At 33.1% G+C, this 21,164-nt stretch overlaps 2 long non-coding RNA genes across 2 annotated transcripts in view; one reads left to right on the forward strand and one right to left on the reverse strand.

Moving 5' to 3' along the window:
* Positions 1–21,164, reverse strand: part of LOC141480011 (uncharacterized) — a 355,353-nt gene that overhangs the window by 142,351 nt on the left and 191,838 nt on the right. The gene's annotated exons all lie outside the window — the stretch shown is intronic.
* Positions 1,714–12,553, forward strand: LOC141480008 (uncharacterized). The gene is made up of 3 exons (XR_012464110.1): positions 1,714–1,960; positions 2,048–2,234; positions 10,367–12,553. It is a non-coding gene; the product is annotated as an uncharacterized lncRNA (long non-coding RNA).

Genomic DNA, 21,164 nt, shown 5'->3' on the forward strand with positions numbered 1-21,164 from the left:
ATAGAAATGTATTGTGGGTTCTATAACGAAGTGGCGCTGTGGAAATCACGTTTCGCTACAAGTGAGAATATGTTACCAATTCCGCTGGTGTTCCCCAGGGATCCATATTGTCTCCAACCCTCTTTTTATTGTATATCAACGACTAATTGAAAAAACCAAGAATCCAATATATTGCTTTGCTGACGACAGCACACTCGTCATTCCATTTGGATTCCAGGATATCGGCTACAAAGGCCGAAAGTAACCAGGTTCAATTCAATGCCACAAAAACTAAGGCATCGGTTTTCTCCAAGAAAATAAATGTCTTCGAACCCATCTGACCTGATATAATAATATCAGGTCAGACAATTCCGCTTTCTGCTTCACTAAGTTTGTTGGGGGTTAAAATGGACACCAATATGTCTTGGCACAATCATGTCGCTGGACATGAAAGATGTACACTTCCCAGCAATTTTTGATGCTTAATAAAGCTCAGATCAGACCTTCTTTGGATAATTGTTCTCATGTATGGAGCTCTGCCCTCAAACATACCCTGAAGTTGCTGAATTCCATCCAGAAAAGAGCCATCCGCCTGATTGAAGACAAAAAGATCACCTGCAACTTTGCTAGCCTGGAACATCGAAGAAGGGTTGGAGATATGTCTCGCTTCTATAGATACTTTCACGGGATGTGTTTAAGTCACTTGGCACATTTGAGTCCACCAAGAGCGGTACGTATCAGAAATACGCGGCGGACTGTAGCTGCTCATCGTTTTGGGGTTCAACTCAGTACACCTCGAACTTCACTGTTCAAGAACTCTTTCATTTGAAAAACTGCGTTTATGTAGAATAAAATTCCTGAGAACGATTTTCCAAATGGATTTAATCTCCAGCGATTCAAATCCAATGTGAATTGATTCTTTCGCACAGGCACCACTTTTAGAGCGCCTTAGTGCTTGTGTTTTGTCCTTAAAAAAATCAATCAATATTTTTAAGGTGATAAGTTACCCGATAATAGATGGGATCGAATCGAGACATCTATTTCTTCTTTAGCGGAAATGGAAATTACCTGAGGTAAGCTATGCAGGTGTGTGATACTTTCAAGAGTGAAAACCTGTTTGGGTGTTCAATTAAAAAAAGTAATATAGTATTCCATAAATGCCACATGTAAAACCGTCAAGCACCTGTGCAACGTCTTCCATTTAGAAGATTCGTCGCAAGTTACTTCCTGCTAATTTTTGCTTCTCATATGCAAGAAGTAATTTGCGATGAGTCTTCCAAATGGAATACGTTGCTCAGGGACCTGATGGTTTCACTTCAGCTTCTGCGTGGCATTAGCTTAGCATGTATCCATTTGTTACAGTCCATTTTTCCAGTAGTCTTATTATAAATGTATTCCTAATAATAAGCAACTTATTTCCGGACGTTGGTAACTGAAATTAATGAAATTTCCCTACCATTCAATAATTTTCCTTTCAAAAATATAATTATAAATCTCCCGGTATATTATTCATTGGTCTCCGTGCGAACTATCGAATACAATTTATATCCGCACTACGCCTACCCTATTCCTTCGAATGAAAGGTGTGAATTCAACAAAGACAAAGAAACGGTCAAGTGTTGTCTCTCGTCTCCTCGAATCCTTCCAGCAAATATTGAGTTTTTTTAAATCGGTTTGTTGATCACTCGTTCCCACGAATTTTGGAATTCTTGGTGCATGGTGAAAATAGAACATTCAGTCAGTAAGTGAGTGTACTGGAGATCAGCGACTTAGTATTGTTATAAAGTTTTGTCGATTTGAGGACTATTGCAGATATAAATCAACATATGGGAATTAGTTTGATGCTCCAATTGAAACCAATCCTGAAATTTCCTGCTTTTATGGATTTGTGCACTGAACTCTACTGGAGGAAACTTTGTGTATTATCATTTTCTTTCGGAAACCTATCAGGTATTGAGTAAATAAACCCTCTAATATTGAGGTAAGGCAAAAACAAACAATGAAAATAACTAATCTTTCGTCTCCCTCGATATGTTGTATGCTACGATTCAAACGGTATGATTTTTAGGGTTCCAGTTTTGGAGTTTCCATTTCCTTGAATGCAGCACAGATCACTTTCGATTTATTACTAGACGATAGATTGTCTGGGTGGAACAAGAAAACGCTTCAAGTCCTGCCGAGCTAAGATCTGGAGTATTGTCGTGAGGACTATTTTGTCAATTTTTTTATACAATATCACAAGAAGGATACGTCCGGTAAGCGAGTATTTCTCCATTATTTATCTATAATTTCTGCAGCTAGGATTGCAAGAAATACCAGTGCAGGCTATTCATTAATTATATAAATTTTATTATCACATGAATACATGAGACCATTTTTTTATGTTATAATAATAAGAGTTCCATTGTGTGAGCCAATTATAGCTATATTTGGAGATTCATATATAAACGATATGTCGTAAGAATAATGCAAATATCCACCAGAGTTATCAACTTATATTGGTTAAATGATATCAAGTAAATCAATTATTTTATTGGACATTAAGTGTTGATTATTTATGATCGGTTATTAATTGTAATTGTCGATTATATTTTTCTCCCGTTTAAGTGAGTTTTTTGGCGACACAAAACCGTATTAAACGGGTGACGCCCCTTTATTTTATATAACATTTCTTTTCATTTGAGTTCCCACGCCCACATCGCTGAGTGAGGAGGCTGGTTTTGGTCAAGAAAGAATAATTCTGCATAATGTCATATGTTTACAGTATCGTTTTCATCTCATTGTAGATGAAGGTTCATATTGAAATAATAGTAACCTAGCATTGGAATTGCCCCCAATTGTTAACAAATTTCTGAAAACTATAGGCCATGATGGACATGGAGACAAAGCACACTGCAGGCAGCAATCATATCGCTTATTTCAAACATGTTTGCCAGTTGTAAATAAGTTAAGTTAGATTGGGTTAACAGCTTTAAGGTCTCTACGATGAAGAATATTCAATTATTTAGCAAGCACGTGCCAAAAGATACCTTGCACCTTACTGAACGATTATAGTTTTAATTTTTCATGAAATTAGAAACATTCTTATGCAACACTTACCTACAAATTGATCAGTATTGGATGGATTCAATTTCACCTTTTCATAAAATTTCAATCAACAGTTATCTGAACATAAAGAGAAGTAGAAATCAGTACGAAAATTGAAGTTATCAAATTTATCATGCAAATATGATCGAATTATAGTTTCCGAAACTGAAAAGAATGATTATGAGTGAATAACAATTTATAAAAAACTAAAAAAACACTCTTTAATCGCGTTACATACTGAAAAATAAAAATTAATTCAAAATCAATTTAAGATTGTGTTCAATATCGATAATAAGTCCTATGGATTGATGTAACTAATGACTTTTAATAAGTCTGAATCGGAATAAAACTACTTACAAAAAATTTATTCTATTGTAAAAAAGCGTTTCATGCTTCAAATTATATTTTTGTTATGGCTCTAATAGTCTGGTTCACATATACTCGATTTAGCTCTTTTTGGTGACATTTTTCAGCCCTGTCCAAAAATTACGACCAAGGTGTCATTCGATTCGTATTTTTGCCTAGAAAGTTTAAGGAAAGATCCGAAAACGCGCCTACAAAAATTACAAAAGTTATAAACAATTAAGTGAAAAAAAATGGGGCTTTAGTTTTTTCTTAATATCTCGGAAAATTTTCAAAATTTTGGAAATTTTAAAAAAGATTTGAAAAGATCAATGGATTTGCGTAAAAAAAGTCCCGACTCCCGAAACTGTGTCTCGATTATTTATAATTTTTACAGAGCCCTGAAAATAGAGCCAAAAGCGGGTAGTCTGGCTTCCGCGCGCCTTTCATCACTCTGATATAAAAAAAAATTCAAACATATTAAATGTAAATATTAAGGAATGAAAAAATTCATGTAATGTTGAGATACATTAATAAACAATAATCCGCAGTCAAAAAATTTGTATCCCAATTTTAACGGTAATTATAAATTTGTTAATTAATATTTTTCCTGAATAGGAAGTTGATATAAAATTCCCTATAATTATTAAACTAAAACCCTGGCATTTTTTTCTTTGGTAAAGTTATCCTTGATAGGCAAAAAAATAGATTAACGATGCCAAAATAAAAAAATTGTTATTTTCTATTTTTTAATAACAATTAAAAATTATAATTTTATAAAAAATATATTACAATTTTTTTTATTTTTTATATTATATTAATAATTAGTTTTCAGCCATGAGACATTGAAACAATAAAAAATTAGAAAAAAATGATTTTGTAATGTATTTTTTATAAAATTATAATTTTCAATTGTCAATAAAAAAATAGAAAATAACAATTTTTTTATTTTGGCAACGGTAATCTATTTTTTTGCCTATTAAGGATAACTTCACCAAAGGAAAAAATGCTAGGGTTTTAGTTTAATGATTATAGGGATTTTTATATCAACTTTCAATTCAGAAAAAGTTATTAATTAACAAATTTATAATTAACGTTAAAATTGGGATAAAAATTTTTTGACTGCGGATTATTGTTTATTGATGTATAGCAACATTACATGAATTTTTTCATTCCTTAATATTTACATTTAATATGTTTAAATAATTTTATTTTATGTCAGAGTGACGAAAGGCGCGCGGAAGCCAGACTACTCGCTTTTGGCTCTATTTTCAGGGCTCTGTAAAAATTATAAATAATCGAGATACAGTTTCGGGAGTCGATACTTTTTTTATGCAAATTCATTGATCTTTTCAAATCTTTTTTCAAATTTCCAAAATTTTTAAAATTTTCGAGATATTAAGAAAAAACTAAAGCCCCATTTTTTTTCACTTAATTGTTTATAACTTTTGTAATTTTTATCGGCGCGTTTTTGCGCCGATAAAAATTAACTTTCTAGGCAAAAATACGAATCGAATGACACCTTGGTCGTAATGTTTGGATAGGGCTGAAAAATGTTACAAAAAAAAGTATATGTGAACTAGACTATAACCTGGCAAACAGCTCCTAACCAAGTATTTATAAAAACGGATATTCAGCATCCCATGGTTTTTTACAACAAATTTTTTTGTAAGTAAATATATTTTGATTTCCGACTAATTAGTCATTAGTTATATCACGTCATAGGACCTTTTTATCGATGTTACACACAATCTTAAATTCGTTTTGAATTATTTTTTAGTTTATGTTGTTTTTAAAGCGTGTTTATCCAGTTTTATAAACAAATATTTATTTTACTCTTTTCAGTTTGAATTGCTATCTCGAGCTCATTTGTTTTGATATAAAATATATACGCATGCGCAGACAGTGTGGTTGTCTCACTTGCACACAGAGACTGTGTGAGGAAATCATTTAATCCTAGCCCAACCGATCAGGATATTGAGATAAACTCATAAAAGTTATTGTATTGCTACTGATTTTTGATAAATGTACAAAGTTTAAAACCAATCTGTCCATTTAAAGTTATCCAAAATCGAGTCCGAAGGAGTCGGTTACAAACGTTAACACAAGTGAAGTTAATAAAAGCGTGTTAAAAAGCGAGGTCAAGTTGACAGAGAACGTTTATACTACGTAAGTGTTGCGAGAAAAACAATATTTCCCTCTTGGGTGAAACTGAAAGTAGTTGTGTTTTACCCCAATCACACAATATGATATACGAGAATATTCATCCCCTTCACTTCGAGGGATCATGTTTGGCTCTTTTATTTTCCACTGATATCGAACTCGGCTTCTCATTGTTGCATCAGCTTGCAACTAATAATAATGAACTTTTTCTCAAACAAAAGTATAAATTTTGAATTATTTGTCTAGAGATACCACACAATAAAAATCCGATCCAATCTTCTTTTCGTAAAACGAGAGAAACGCAATTACAACCTTTATGTGCTTTATGATATGAGGCCACTTGAATTCAATTTGTCGCGCGATAGTTTGAATTTTACGATAACTCCTAAAATGAGTAATAATTTAAATTTCATGATGTGAAAGGAAATGCTCAATGCACTAACATCCTTGTATGTGATATATTCATTATAAAAAATAACACAATCAGCACTGCAAGTTGCTGACTATGCAAAATCTACAGAAAATATTATTACTCACCCTACCTTCGTTCCAAATCGAACAAATTAATTCACACTGAGTCGACAAAATAGAAGTCAGTTTTTTTTAATTTATTTCGTATTCACCAATAAATGCTTCCCATGGCAAGCATTATGAAAGAAACCACTTTCTGCTATTATCGGATCGATTACAGTTTTTTCTCCCCTTGAATATTTTCATCAAACAAATTTGGCTGAACTAAAATAAATTGTATTTATTTAACATGAATTGTATAAATTTCAACATTGAAAGTTAGGTGAAATACACTGTTTAATCTATATATGCCCTTCAAAGTTATATTTGGAATTTTCATTCTTTGCAAAAAGGTTGTCACTTGTTTGAAAACGAATCAATGGATAGATAATCATCAATAAGTTCAACAAAATGATTTTTTCTATTACTGGATATTGGTATGTGCTATTTCATTATTTGTTCATTCCGAAAGAATTATTTACAGAATAACACTTCGAATTCAAATTTCCAGTCTTCTCTTTCTTATTTATCAGTCACTAACGTCAACAGAGATTTATTTTAGGATTTGACAATAAATGAAAAATAAGTATTCCTCACTGATCTATCGATTGAATTCTACTGATTCAACATGTACTTATTTTTCCGCAGACCTCTATCTCATCCATTTACAAGGTTTCTTGAGGATCATTGCCTTTTATCGATTCCGAAATTTGAAATAAAATTTTGACTAGATGAGTTTTGCATTATTTACAATACCAATCCGCAAAGTTTGTCCCAGCTTCCCTACGGGAGTTTTTGTTCACTCATTCGTAACTGTAACTTTTCCAACCTTCCAACCCTACATGATTGACATGAACGAGAGAAGAGTTCAGTTCAATATATTCAGTGAAAATTCGAAACAAACCTCCGAGAAAGAAAATCGATATTCTCACAAACATATTATATGCTCTTGGATGATGAGTTTCCGATCAAATATGTTTCGTAGAGAACTCCGTGCGCTCCTGAGGTAATTTCTGAAATTATATGAGTTCACACCGAAACAATTTTTCTTCACTTATTCAATTACATTGTAACTTACGTCTTTAAATATCTTCGGTACCCCACTGATCCGATGAGAAAATAAGAGAAACATCAATTCAAGTCATGTGTCGTTCTCATTGCCTCAGTTACCTCATTACGATGAGCATATCAAAACGTCAATTCACTTTAATAAGTGTTTGAAGTAGAAGCAAACACTTCCACTGCTTTCGAGTGCTGAAGTGTATTTGATGTACTGCATTAGGAATGATACCAAATGGATAACACGTTAGAAAACACTAATTATGTAACAGTGAAATAGTGGCCATAAAGCCCAAGGTCTCCCATCGTTTCATAACAGGGTATTATTCATCTTTTTCTAGGTTGTTTTTCAAGATTTTATCAGAGAGAAAGAGGAAACAAAGTGGCATCTTTGAGGTGGTTTAGATTTTACTATTGTATTTTACAATTGATTTTTTTACTACAAAATGAATTCAGTGAATTAATGGTATTTATTTCATACTTTCAATTAAGTTTTGATTATTCGTTTCTAAAAGAATCGTTGCCTTTCAGAAAATATCACTGAATTCTTTCAAGAGTTTTATCACATACATAGATTACTTCATATACTCGTTTCATATCGTCACATAGTACGCTTGTTAATATCAATAATATTAAAATAGTATTAATATGGATGTTTCATTTCCACGTACTTGAAGATGTGGTGAGGTAGGGAGTATGTCCAAAGTGTGTAGGTCTATTCGTCTTTCCATTGCAACTGCGAAAGTTTAATATGGCTCACACTTATTCATACTCACACAAACAAATGCAGCTACTAAACGTATAGTCTAATCAACAAGTTCAAAAACATGAAAAATACAGATAAAGGTCGCAAAAATATGAGCGATAGCTCATTCGATTCGGAATCAACTCTAGAAAAATGTTTTTTGTTATTAACAAAATGAGATTAAAAAAATGGTATTGTTAATAACTCAAAAAATATTAATATTCGAGCAATTTTCAAAGAAGCTCGTTAAAGAGGAGGAAATTTCCAATAAAATAGTCTGGACTCCCGAAACTCTATCTCCATTATTTATAATTTCAATTTGACGTTGGAAATAGGGTTCCGCGCGGCTGTTACGGCATGCGCGCACTGCCGCTAAAGAGAGTTTATCAAAAGAAATAATTTTTTATAACATGAAATGTCATTTTAAAAATTTGAAAAAAATCTAGTATCTTCCTAACACTTGAATGAATCGAGTCCATAGAAAAAAAAGTTTTTCTATCACCATTTTTCAAAAAATTATTCAATTGTTATCTAACAAATTTTTTCCTAATCTCCGTTGGCATAAATAATGGGATGAAAGGTATAAATAATTGACCTATGAATTTTAAACTTCGTGGAGCCCTTTTTATGCATATACTTCATACGATCCTGCGATGAAAGTTCTTAAAATTTATTATTTTGTCAATTATGATTTTTTATAACTATTGGAAAATGAAATATCTGAAAATTGTTGATAATTTTTTTTTTCAATTGATATTTAGCTATGTCTGTTTTCACATTGAACAATGGCAGTTATTAACATAGGTTATGAATTTTTTACCTAATTTGTTTAATGAATTGTTTTAAACAAATAGAGAAATTCAATATTTTTGAAATTTTTTTTTGCTATTTTGTTGTCTTGAGATAATCATGATTCAAAAAGAATTATTTTCCCTAATTTTAATTTTTAATTGTTTAAAATCGATTTTTTTATATTTCGATTGTTTAAATGATTAGTTTAGAAATAATTTTGCTTTCAAAAATCAGAATTTACACTTTTAAATAGTTTGACAAAAAAACATTTATACATTATTTAATTGTTTATTTGTGTTGTTTAAAAATTTGTCACAAAAAAATATTGACCAACGTTTTTTTTTTCTGATGAAGAAAAAAATTATAAAAACAGCTATATATGGAAAAGTGCCATCAAATTTTTTTTGATAATCATAATAGATATTAGAAAGTATTATGAAAAATGAAAAAAAATTCAAGATATTAGATTGAAATAGATATTAGAAAGTATTATAATGAATGAAAAAAAAAATTATGGCACTTTTTTATATATAGCTGTTTTTATAATTTTTTTTTGCTTCAGAAAAAATATAACGTTAATCAATATTTGTTTATAACAAATTGTTAAACTAATAAACAATTGAATAATAAATAAAAAAGACATTTCTCTGCCAAACCATTTAAAAGTGTAAATTACAATTTTTAAAAGAAAAATTATTTCTGCACTAATTATTTAAACGATCGAAATATAGAAAAATTGATTTTAAACAATTAAATATTGAAATTATCTCTATTATCTAATTATCTCTAGTCAACAAATTGTCAATTTTTTTTGTAATATTGAATTTCTCTATTTGTTTAAAGCAATTTAATGAACAAATTACGTAAAAAATTCATATCCTATGTTAATAGCTGCCATTGTTCAATGTTAAAACAAACATACTTAGCTAAATATCAATTGAAAAAAAAATTTCATCAACAATTTTTAGATATTTTATTTTGCAATAGTTATCAAAAATCATAATTTAATTTGTCAAAAATAAATTTTTATGAACTTTCATCGCAGGATCGTATGAAGTATATATATTATAAGGGCTCCATGAAGTTTAAAATTTATAGCCCAATTATTCATACCTTTTATCCCATTATTTATGCGAACGGAGACTGGGAAAAAATTTGTTAGTCAACAATTGAATAACTTTTTGAAAAATGGAGATAAGACTTTTTTTCTAAGGGACTCGATTCAATCAAGTGTTAAGAAGATACTACAATTTTTTCAAATTTTTAAAATGATATTTTGTGTTATAAAAAAATTATTTCTTTTGATAAACTCTCTTCAGGGGCAGCGCGCACATGCCGTAACAGCCGGGCGGAACCCTTTTTTCAAAGCCAAATTAAAATTATAAATAATAGAGATAGAATATCGAAAATTTCCTTCTCTTCAACGAGCTTTTTTCAAAATTGCTTAAATATTAATATTTTTTGAGTTAATAACGAAAAACTGAATACCATTTTTTTATCTTATTTTGTTAATAACAATTACAATTTTCTAAATGCACTAAAATCCTTCAAAAACATTTTTCTAGAGGTGATTCCGAATCAAATGAGCTATCGCTCATATTTTTAGGACCCTTATCTCTATTCTTCATATTTTTGAACTTGTTGATTAGACTAGTAGTCGATTAATTCATTTGTTGAATGATCTTACAGGTCGATTATTGTCAAGAGTGGAACTCTACTACCAAAAGTTCTGAACCTGATCTGGTCAGCGGTAGGGCTGCGAATTTCCTCATGGAGAATAATCTACTCCCAGGTTGACAGACTATCGTACATTTCCCTCAATCTAGTGAGGACCTTACCGGCGCGGCCGAGGGTCAGTTTGCGACTACGTTCATCAGGTAGGTGAACGCACAATGATTTGAGAAATGAGGCCACTATAACGTATTTCATAAAGATTCTCCCATAGCTGCAGGATACTATCTGCCATCCAGAACGGATTTATAGCTCTGGAATCGAACATGGGATTGTACTTAAGGTTTTTCAACAGGATCAACAATTGAAGGAAGGAAAAGCTCTTACTCTTGAAGCGATGTTCTGTAGAGGACAGTTGAGGTCGATCAGTCGACGTTCACCTCTGTAGACTCAGGGTCCCTCACAGCTGAAACCCATGACTAGTCTTTCTACGACGAAAGGGCGATTGGTATCTCGAAGTTGGGTTCGGAGTCATACATCTTTGCTGCATGAATACACACACCAGAAAGCAGACTACCCATTTCTCATCCGACAGGGGTATTTCAACGTCCTGGGTTGCAGGATGGTATTTAAGGATACTTGAAGATCTATGCATGAATTACATTTTTTGGAGTCGTTATCAACAAAATCTCAAAAAAACATGTCACCCGAAACAAGATTCCATGTACCCTACAGAGTATTCTGATCCGTTGTCTTGATTTTTCTATCAATTCCACAAGGTATTCGATAAATATATTACCTACCATATAACACGATAATGAGTGTATTCCAATTATTTCCAGACACTGGTTGAATACTTTGTCATAAATCATCTCTGCACACATATCCCTTCATATTAACTCCACCCAAAATGGGTAGCACTGTTGATAAAACGGACAATTTCTTTCGCTCTGAAGGGTGGCGTTCGGCAAGAAGCTCTAGTGGTGACAATAAATTAAAGGAAAACCTTGGGAATATATAGAACTGACGATAATATTAGAAGAGGATGCAAATCAATCTGTGCTCAACGAAATTAACCGGCCGTTACCTAGCTAATCCTAATAGTGAAATCAGCTGAAAATCGGCCTGAATATTAATAATTATATAATCATAATTACGATCAAAAATCATCATCAGTTACCATAAAAAATGAATTATGGTACAAAACATTGTAAGAACATTTATCATCCATGGCAAATAAATGAAAAGAACCCCACAAAAAAACTGGTGTTTTCTAACCCATTTATACGGATACCTATTTATAATGAAGTAATATGTGAAAAAATATATCGAAAACGTGAACAAGGGTAAAATAAACAAAGGAAATGTCAGATACAAGATATTCGATAAGTAGTGGGTGGAAGTTAAAAAGAGGTAATTTGTTATATGTTTGTGAAGAAAATCAATTGAATCAATAGTTTTCACACCAATGGATAGTTCGTTGTATAGCTTTGGCCAAGATAGGTGAAGAATCTCCACTCTATGACTTCTGCAGTCCTAGGAATCGCAACAGTTTACTCAATTTGTATAGATTTCCACAAGTAATATCTTGGCCAGTAGCCGATGAGACCCATATCCCGTTTTGGAATCTCATCCCATTTAATACATCCAGAGTAATTGCAAAACGCATCTGACCTCGACCTATTCAGCTGATGGAGGCATAGGTCCTCCAGAGAAACGAATGTAATTTGTGTAAATTTATGTCTGATTACCACATCAATATTATACGAATAATATCATCCTCGAATATATTATCTTCTAATATACGTCAAGAATATTCACTTTTGATATGTGAATTTTAATAAATTTATGGATAAAGCCGTTACTACGTTAAAGGAAATCATAATAAAGAAAAGAGAATTGAAAGTTTCTGTTTTTTACCATTTCATAAAAGTGGTAAAAAACATAGAAAGTTTCAATTCTCTTTTCTTCATTATGTGAATTTTCATAATAGCCAACAAAATCTATGTTTGCGATTCACATCACGATTTGTTTCTCAAAGTGAACTTGACCATTTCATAGTAATTTCAGGAATGGTCAAATTAGATAGGAGCATTTGAATATCAACCGGTATTAAATTTAATGTTGAGGCTAGTTCCTTCAGCACAAATTAAATTACTATATTGAATCAGTAGGTCACCAGTTTGATTTGAATTAATATCAAAGGTACTACACTGGTAAAAATTTTCCACCGGTACCGGTGGCAATTTAATTACCGCCCATATTAGCGAGAAATTACTTTCGCGTGTGATCTCACATTTATGCGGAATATTATTTTGTAATTCTACCCGAAGACAAGTGTGGAATTTTTCAGTGTAATTTTTCATTTTGAGTGTAATTTTGTGTTGAAATAAAACTTTATAGGGTAAATTTGCGATATAAATTTATATCGAGATATTACACTCTTGACAGAATTTTACAGTAGAATTTTACACTCTTATATAATTTCACAGTGGAATTCTATACTCTGATAAAATTTTACATTGTAATTATTCATTTACGGGTTATATTACCTTGGGATATTCCGTTGTAAGATGGTCCGAATTCAGAGTAGTTTTGAAGATAATGATACCTCAATCAGATGTTGACTCTTGACTCTTAAGTGGCCATTTTTCCACATAATTTAGATAATTGAATGCACAAGACATTTTACACATTGATATATTAAGAAAATGTGTATGTACAAAATAAGTTCATATACATTCTTGAAATGAAATTCTACAAAACATTGTTTTTTTCATTTTCAAAAAAGTCAAATAACAGTACAAAATAAAAAAACCATTCTTCAAATTAACACATTTTCTTTCTTGCCCATGGTGGTATTATTCGAAAAGAGAAATGAAAGTAATATTCCTTTTTCTTTTTTCCTCAATTGCTGTTATTATCCTAAAATAGAAATGAAATATCATCAAATGAATAGGTTTAGAAATCTAAAAACATAGTAAGTTGACGAACACACATTCCTAGAGAGAAACTACTACTAGTTTGAATTCAATATTAATATTTCTCAAAAATTTTTGATACATATTCAACCGTTTAAATAAAAAATTAGATTTTTCCAAATGTTTTCCAACATTTTCTGAAATATAGCAAATATAGCTATAATGATATGGTATAAAGTGGTGATGAAGTGTTTTGTTCACCTCTTCAACAGAAACAAAAAGGTCCTAAAGTGTTTCTCGATTCCTTCAATTTTGAGTTCCAACTTGCCTCCCATCACAAAAATGTTTTCAAGTTCAATAATAAGAATCACAAATCCTCAAATTTATCCAAAATTATGAGAGATACGAATAAAACATTCAGATATTTTTTAGGTGAATGAAATTACGATTTAACATTGTCCGATATTTGCAACCACCAATACGAAACTTTATTCCTCATCAAAATTCATATTTAAAATTGGTCGTGCATACGGCGTCACTGATGAGTCACGCCACTGCTATCGTGTATATCTTTTTTTCTCTTTTTCTCAATACCATTCAGTAATTATCACAAACTTTTTCAAATATATGTTCTGTAATTATTTGAAAATCAGTTAAAATATGTTGTACTATTCCATACAGTATGAAATAATTCGCGATGTGAGGTTAGGATATACTTGTAATAAAAAAAACACTCTAATGCATAACGAGAAAACTCAATGAATTCATCTGTTTATTGGACTAGTTATTGAAATTTTACAAGAAATGTACTCACCTTCTTTATTTATTTTCACCAACAACAAAAATATTCTAATGCACACGTCAGACAAACCGATGCGCTTCTGTAGACAAGAATGAACAATACAATAAATACTCACAAATACAAGCGTAATTTTACATTCGATAAAGAGATGGCGAAAATTTACATTTCACTAAGGGGGAATACCCATCGTCCAGTTAGTAATTCTCTTCACATGAAATAATACGTTATGATTTCACACATATATTAGATGAATATTTAATTCTCAATGAAAAGTACATTGCCTACTGAAATTACGCTAGGGGATGTGAATTACTCAATAGAGAGAGTATATTTTCAATAAAACTGGAGTAATTTTCTTCGTTCGAAATGAAAATTCCGAGGTAAATTTTAATCATTTTTCCCGGTGTAGGTCCATTCTATTGGAGCTGATTTAGTTTCATCAAGTCATAAGGAACGACTACACAAAAAAATTGAGCCTGACAGAACTGCCATAAAGTTTTTATGTAGACAATAAGACAATAATTTGGTGAAAAACATGAAAAGTTTCAATTCTGTTTTCTTCATTTCTTCTAATTGAATCGACTTTGTATCCCTAGGGTTTTCGATTTTCCTTTGCTGATACTTCTCATCTTGGATATTAACCCAGTACAGTTTTAACGACATTCTACTTCAGGAAATAGGTGACCAAAAATTTTCAATATCAGGAGTTCCATTTATTACATTTGCTACTAATTCCAATATATCATTAAATGTAATCTTGACTACAATATCAAACAGGTGAGCTGGATTTGATACCCCAACGTCAGATTATTGTTCTTTTTAAACGACATCACACCAAAATCGTCCGTTTACTATCACGTTTGAAAACAATGCCACCACTTATTGATAGCAGTGATCTGAAATTGAAATGTTAACAAATAGATCAGTTGATATCTATGAAACGATTCAGCTTTCAAACTGGCAAGTGCGCATAAATCGTTGACTGCACTGGATAACTATTATCAAATTTTAGATTTTCAAAAATTTAGATGATTCTGAATTCCAGTGCTATAATGATAGAAGGTAACCCGATGTTTATTATTTTCTGTTCATTTTTCTTTTTTGTATTCAGGCCATTTTGGCGAGGTTTGTCGATTTCTACACTTTTTCTATTGATTGTTTCATTTGCGAAGGGTCAATGTCGGATTTGGTGTCCATAAGGCCCTCAGCTATTTGGAGATACAGTCGATATGGGGCATCGGTAAGCAATAAATTGTCAGCGAAAAAATAACTTTCCACAAGTGCTGGATTATTCAGATTTCTTTTAAAAAATGGAAAAAGGGCTACACGAATTCTCTGGCAATATTGATCTTCTCAACGTGCTTTACACCAAAGTTTTTGGAGATGAACTATACTATATCATAATGAACAAGGATAACTGATTACATGACTGTACAATATAGTTCACATCCTGATGACGTCAAGGTGATTGGTGAAAGGTGCGTCGAGAAAAATGTTGTAGGTTTGTTGGGTAGAAGCGTTGTTTGTGTTGAGTTGAATTACCGATGTATTACATAAGACCTCATCAAGCTTTTGTTCTCATTGTTGCACATGACCTTTGAGAACTTATAATTCTTCTGATGGAGGATATGCAGATCAATCTAGAATCATTTTTGAATGTCTGAAAGTAAATTATTCATTTTTTGAGTTTATGGTGTAGTAATGACTATTACTGGAGTTATATCTCAACACTTAACCGTTTTTTGTAACACTTTGACACGTGTTTAGATCACCAAATAATCATCTTCATCTTCTTTATCTGTTCGATTCAGAATAAAATATGGCCTGATATGGTGACCTAACCTTCGATGACCTTTGATGATCTAGAAACTAAATTTATCAATACATTAGCCACCATTGTGTAATACTGATTGATACTGATATTGTGTGATACTGTTTGTGTGATTTCCTGTCTAGATGGGGGAGTGTGGAGTATAAATAAGTGCCAGAACATATTGAAATGAGTTTGTTCTCCAACCAGCTATCGTCATCTTACAAACGTGAACCCTTTGAAGTCAAATTTGAAAAACAAAAATAAACGAAATCCTAACTTTCAAGATGCGATTCCTGGCACAGATCAGATGATACACAGAAAACATTGATCGTCCTAAGGTAAGGATTCAACCAACTTTCAGAAGAGTTTGGTGAGTAATACTACTCACTACCCTATCAGCTACAGCCTGACCATCTGATATTATTTTGTTACATTATCTGTAATGGGGGTAATTCAAACAATAAAATCAAATAGTGATGTCGATATGGTGATCTGAAGTATATATTTATGATGTAATAATGTAGGCAGTGAAAAATATATCAAGTTTATACCTAATTTACTGCAAAAAAGGAAGAGATACTCAATTGATCGAAATACTTTTTTATTTATCTTCAGTGATACAATTTTGATGACACCATCCATGATGTAGTAAAACTCTGCATACATTATTTCATACAAATGGGCAAGTGATTCAATACCACGTTACTACTACCTGTGAGTAGTCTCATATGTTTGGTATTTTTCTCCTCAACTATGGTCATATTCGTCAACTTTTTTTCCTGAAAAAATTCGAAAATCCCGAAAATTGATAACTCAAATGAAAATTTCATAATTCAGCATTTTTCCAGAAGTATACATAGATTGAAACAAATTTTGTGTCCAATCTTTAAATCAAAATATTAACAATAAGACCTTAATTAGATAATCTCTATTTGAGAAGCATTCGCGAAATCTGGAAGAGGAAAACTTGTCTATTGAATATCTATGTGAGCAGTCGAACTCCACCCTTGCCATCCTTACCTGGTGTTGATGGGTGAGTCTGACAAAAACAAAAACCGTCCGGTCTAATGACCGTTGGATGGGAGCTGGACTAGTGACGGTTTGGCACGTCGTAACGAATCTGCTCCAGACAGCATCGATCGCTCACTTCGAGCATACATGCACGTACTCAAGTATATCCAAAAAAAAAAACAAACACCACAAGATGATATCACCAGGTGGTCCAAGATCACCGATTACTTTTCGAGGTTATGTTTATGGTGAAAGAGCAACAGATCACGTGCGCAGCACTCGCTATCCTTTCTGTCTTTTGTGCACTGAACGGTTGTTCTGGAGAAGTGGAGCGCGTACTCGCGGTCAGTGAGGTCACTCTTCAGCGGTTCATGCCAGAACACTGAAACTGACGTCAGATGAGAGCGGCGTCTACTATCGAGTCACCGCCACGCGGGTGTCTCACGCTTTGACGCTTGCGCCGCCCCCTGAACGCTTGCGCCGCTCCGCGGGGATGTTATGCACCCACACTCGCATACCTGAATATTACTCCGGCGTTTGCCAGGTGTGCGGCAATTTCCCGGATCACACTATTTATCTCCTCTAACGTGTTTTGTTACTTTGCGAGTATTGCGAGTGTGGAAAGAGTCGCCCTGTTATCGTGTTAGGCTGGAATAGAATTTCGACCATATTTTCACCAGTGCAATAGATCATATTCCCTTTGGAAATGATTCAATTGACATAAATGATTTGGAATGATGGGTTATTACCAAATCTTGAAAAGTTACGTAGATCTGATGATAAAAGAAAATTATAATGTTGAGAGTGTCAAGACGCACGATTCCAGCACTAGTCGTGACGGCTAATTTGTTGTGTATCAATTAAATTATTCACATATGTGAAGCATACCCTGGAGATGTTAGATTCTGACTAGAAAAGAGCCATCTTTCTGAATGCAGATCGAAACATCACAAGCAACCTTGATAGACTGGAAGTTGGGGACTTGTTTCTTTCAAGGAAAGTACTCGACTAATTCAAAACCACTCGATTCAATCCACAAAGGTTTGTAACAAATATTTGGCATGGTGTATCAGTCCATGGCTATGAGATTCGAATTTCACTTTCAATCAGAGAACTGGGAATTTGTGAAATGAATTTTCCCAGAAATGTTTCTGAAGTGAGTATTATAATATCATAACTAATATTCCTGATGACCTTTTTGTGACGGGTGCTCTTGAACCCTGTCTCTCGGATCACTTGGGACAATACATGCTGAGTGAATTTACAGTTACATCAAAAAAAGACGCAATTTATAGAAGATTTATTTCTTTTACAGCTATAGACACATTTAAGGGCGCCCTTGAATGTTTCGACTGGAGTATTTTCGAAAACACGGATCGTTCTCCGGATGCTTTGGGTGAACTTCTTGTGGAGGTCTTGAATGGCTATGTGGTCAAGATGTTTCCTTTGAGGAGGGCGAGACATCATCGCGATCAAAGACCTCCAGTCAGTTGGTTCGGTGATGAATTGCGCTATAAAAGGAAAATCCTCTCAAACATCAGGGTTATCCAAAACGCTAGAAAAGATTTGGTAACCGAAAAAGTCTTCAAAACATTACGCAAACATTACAAAAAGTCTATACAACTGGCAAAACGAGAATCGTATGAAAGTTTTCTGGCATGTTCTCTAAATATCAGTAGAGATACTTGGAGGATCATCAATTATGAATGTAATAGGAGACCTTCAAGGAAGGTTGATACACCGCATTCGGAGAACGACTTCAATGATTATTTTGTTGACATTGTAGATTATCTCATTTCATCTCTTCCTGAAGTAAATTATGAAGCGACAGATTTCTTGAAAAATCTTAAAACACCAGTTAACTCCTTCGTATTGTTCCCCACGACCCCGAGGGAAGTAATGGAAAGTATCCAGTCTCTCAAGAACTCCAAATGTTCGGACTTTTTTGAGCTTAATAGTAGAATCATCAAAAGTATTGCCAATATGATTGCGTACCCATTATCCCTATTAATACATGAGTGTTTTTCTCATGGGATTTTTCCTGCAATATTAAAAAAATCTGTAGTCCTACCTCTTTTTAAAAAAGGAGACCCTCATATTATCGACAACTTTAGACCTATTTCAATAATACCTATACTTGGAAAAGTTATCGAGATAATTGTCAAAAGCAGATTAATAGCATACTTAGAAGTTAATTCTCTTTTCTGCCCTGGACAATTTGCGTATAGAAAGGGTAAGTCCACAATCGATGCTCTTTTGAATATCATATCCAGTATAGTGATAGGTTCTGAGGAGGGCAAACATTCATTCATAACGTTGTGCGATCTATCGAAGGCATTTGATTGTGTTTCGCATGATATTCTGCCTGAGGAATTTTCCTATTAGGGTATCCGCGGATTGTCCCTTAAATTCTTTGAATCCTATTTGCACAATAGATCACAGTGTGTATCATTACATGGGATTAAATCGAATGTGAAATCTGTCAAACATGGTGTGCCTCAGGGTTCTGTACTGGGACCAATCTTGTTTATATTATATATAAATGACCTATACTACCACATACTTCCTAAAAAATGTTTTCTTTTTGCGGATGATACTTCTTTGGTGGACTGTCACGGTAGTGTTAATGATTTGAGTGTTTTTGCCAACGCGACCATGAAATCTGCAAGTAACTGGTTTGTTTCGAATAGACTTCTCCTTAATGAGGCTAAAAATCAAAATCTTATAATTTCCACAAATACGTATTTAACCTCGGGTAAAAGTGTTAAGCTACTGGGGGTTCATATAGACGACAGATTGAACTGGTCATGTCATGTTGACAAACTGGCCAAGAAATTATCAAGTGCAATATTTATGATTCGTAGACTGAAGGATTTTGCTGGTATAAGAGCGGTCAAATCTTCGTACTTCGGACTCTTCCATAGTCACATGGTATATGGTATAGTGTTGTGGGGGGATTCTTGTCATTCCAAAAAAATTTTTATATTGCAAAAAAGAGTCATACGTCTAATATCTAATGCCAACTTTAAAGATCATTGTCGCCCACTTTTTATTCATCTCAAAATAATGCCGCTTCCTGCAGCTTTTGTATATGAAACATTGATTGAAATTCATAAAAATAAATCAAAATACATTTTACAATCGCAACAACATGAATATCCTACAAGATCAGGAAATCTGATAAGAACTGAGTGATTCAGACTGAGCACCTCACAAAATAATTCATTGAATTTGAAATTCTATAATAAGTTACCATGTCACATAAAACAACTCAGTTTCTACTGTTTCAAGCAAAAACTCAAATCATTTTTTTTGAATCACTGTTTTTATTCTACAGATGAATACATGTTATACAACATAGATAATTCATGTGACTTTGAGTGAGTAACAATTGTTCTCATTTTTAACATTAGTTGATTGATTGTTTTCATTATTATGTACACTGTTCTGTTATACAAGCTTTGTGATGGTTTTATTTGTATATATGACGTTATATTTAGAAATTTTTGTGTTTTGAATTGCTACGTAGCCAATAAACTATTCTATTCTATTCTATTCTATTCTATATACAGCAATTTAATCACATTGTTAATTACTACTTGAGGCTAGTACTAAAATGTCACCAAGATTGAGCTAAAGTCTCGGTAGATAATAACATTATCCTGGGGTGGTTTAAAGAGCACGACAGAGGTAAAGGTAATCGCATTGCCGACTCTTTAGCCAAGGAAGCGGCTGTACTAAGAATTTTAGGAACCAGTGGCACCTACGGCCTGATGACTTCGACAATTGCGGAACTAGTCAAGTGTTACACCCATGCTCAATCCTTAAAGAGATGGGACGAAGTAAGATTTCTGACTGGTCACTGTCAACTAAGAAAACACCTTCATAATATGGGGCTAGTGGACACACCTCTATGCAGTATGTGTGAACATGAAGATGAGACTGTCAGGCATGTGCCCGGAGTTATCGTCAATAAGAGAGTGTGTGTTTGGCGAGTCTTGGCTTATACCTGCCGATATAAAGGAGATGTCTTCCAGTGACCTGTATTTCCTGGAAAGGGCAGGATGTACGATGACCTAGGAGGACAACTCCTCAGGAGGATGTACAATGGGTCACATGTGGCCTAAGTGCTGTGGGCTCACACTCACCCTCCCTCTATAGATACAGATACTACTTGAGAACAGGCACCACTCTCAAAGCGTTTCGAGGAATCACTCACAGTGCTTGTGCATTTCTATAAAAAAAAGTTTGATTTTTTCATGGATTGTG

The sequence above is a fragment of the Leptinotarsa decemlineata genome, unplaced genomic scaffold (assembly GCF_025532065.1).
Source record: "Leptinotarsa decemlineata unplaced genomic scaffold, Ldec_3_MD MMD2_P_RNA_scaffold_5, whole genome shotgun sequence".
Classification (NCBI taxonomy): Eukaryota; Metazoa; Arthropoda; class Insecta; order Coleoptera; family Chrysomelidae; genus Leptinotarsa; species Leptinotarsa decemlineata.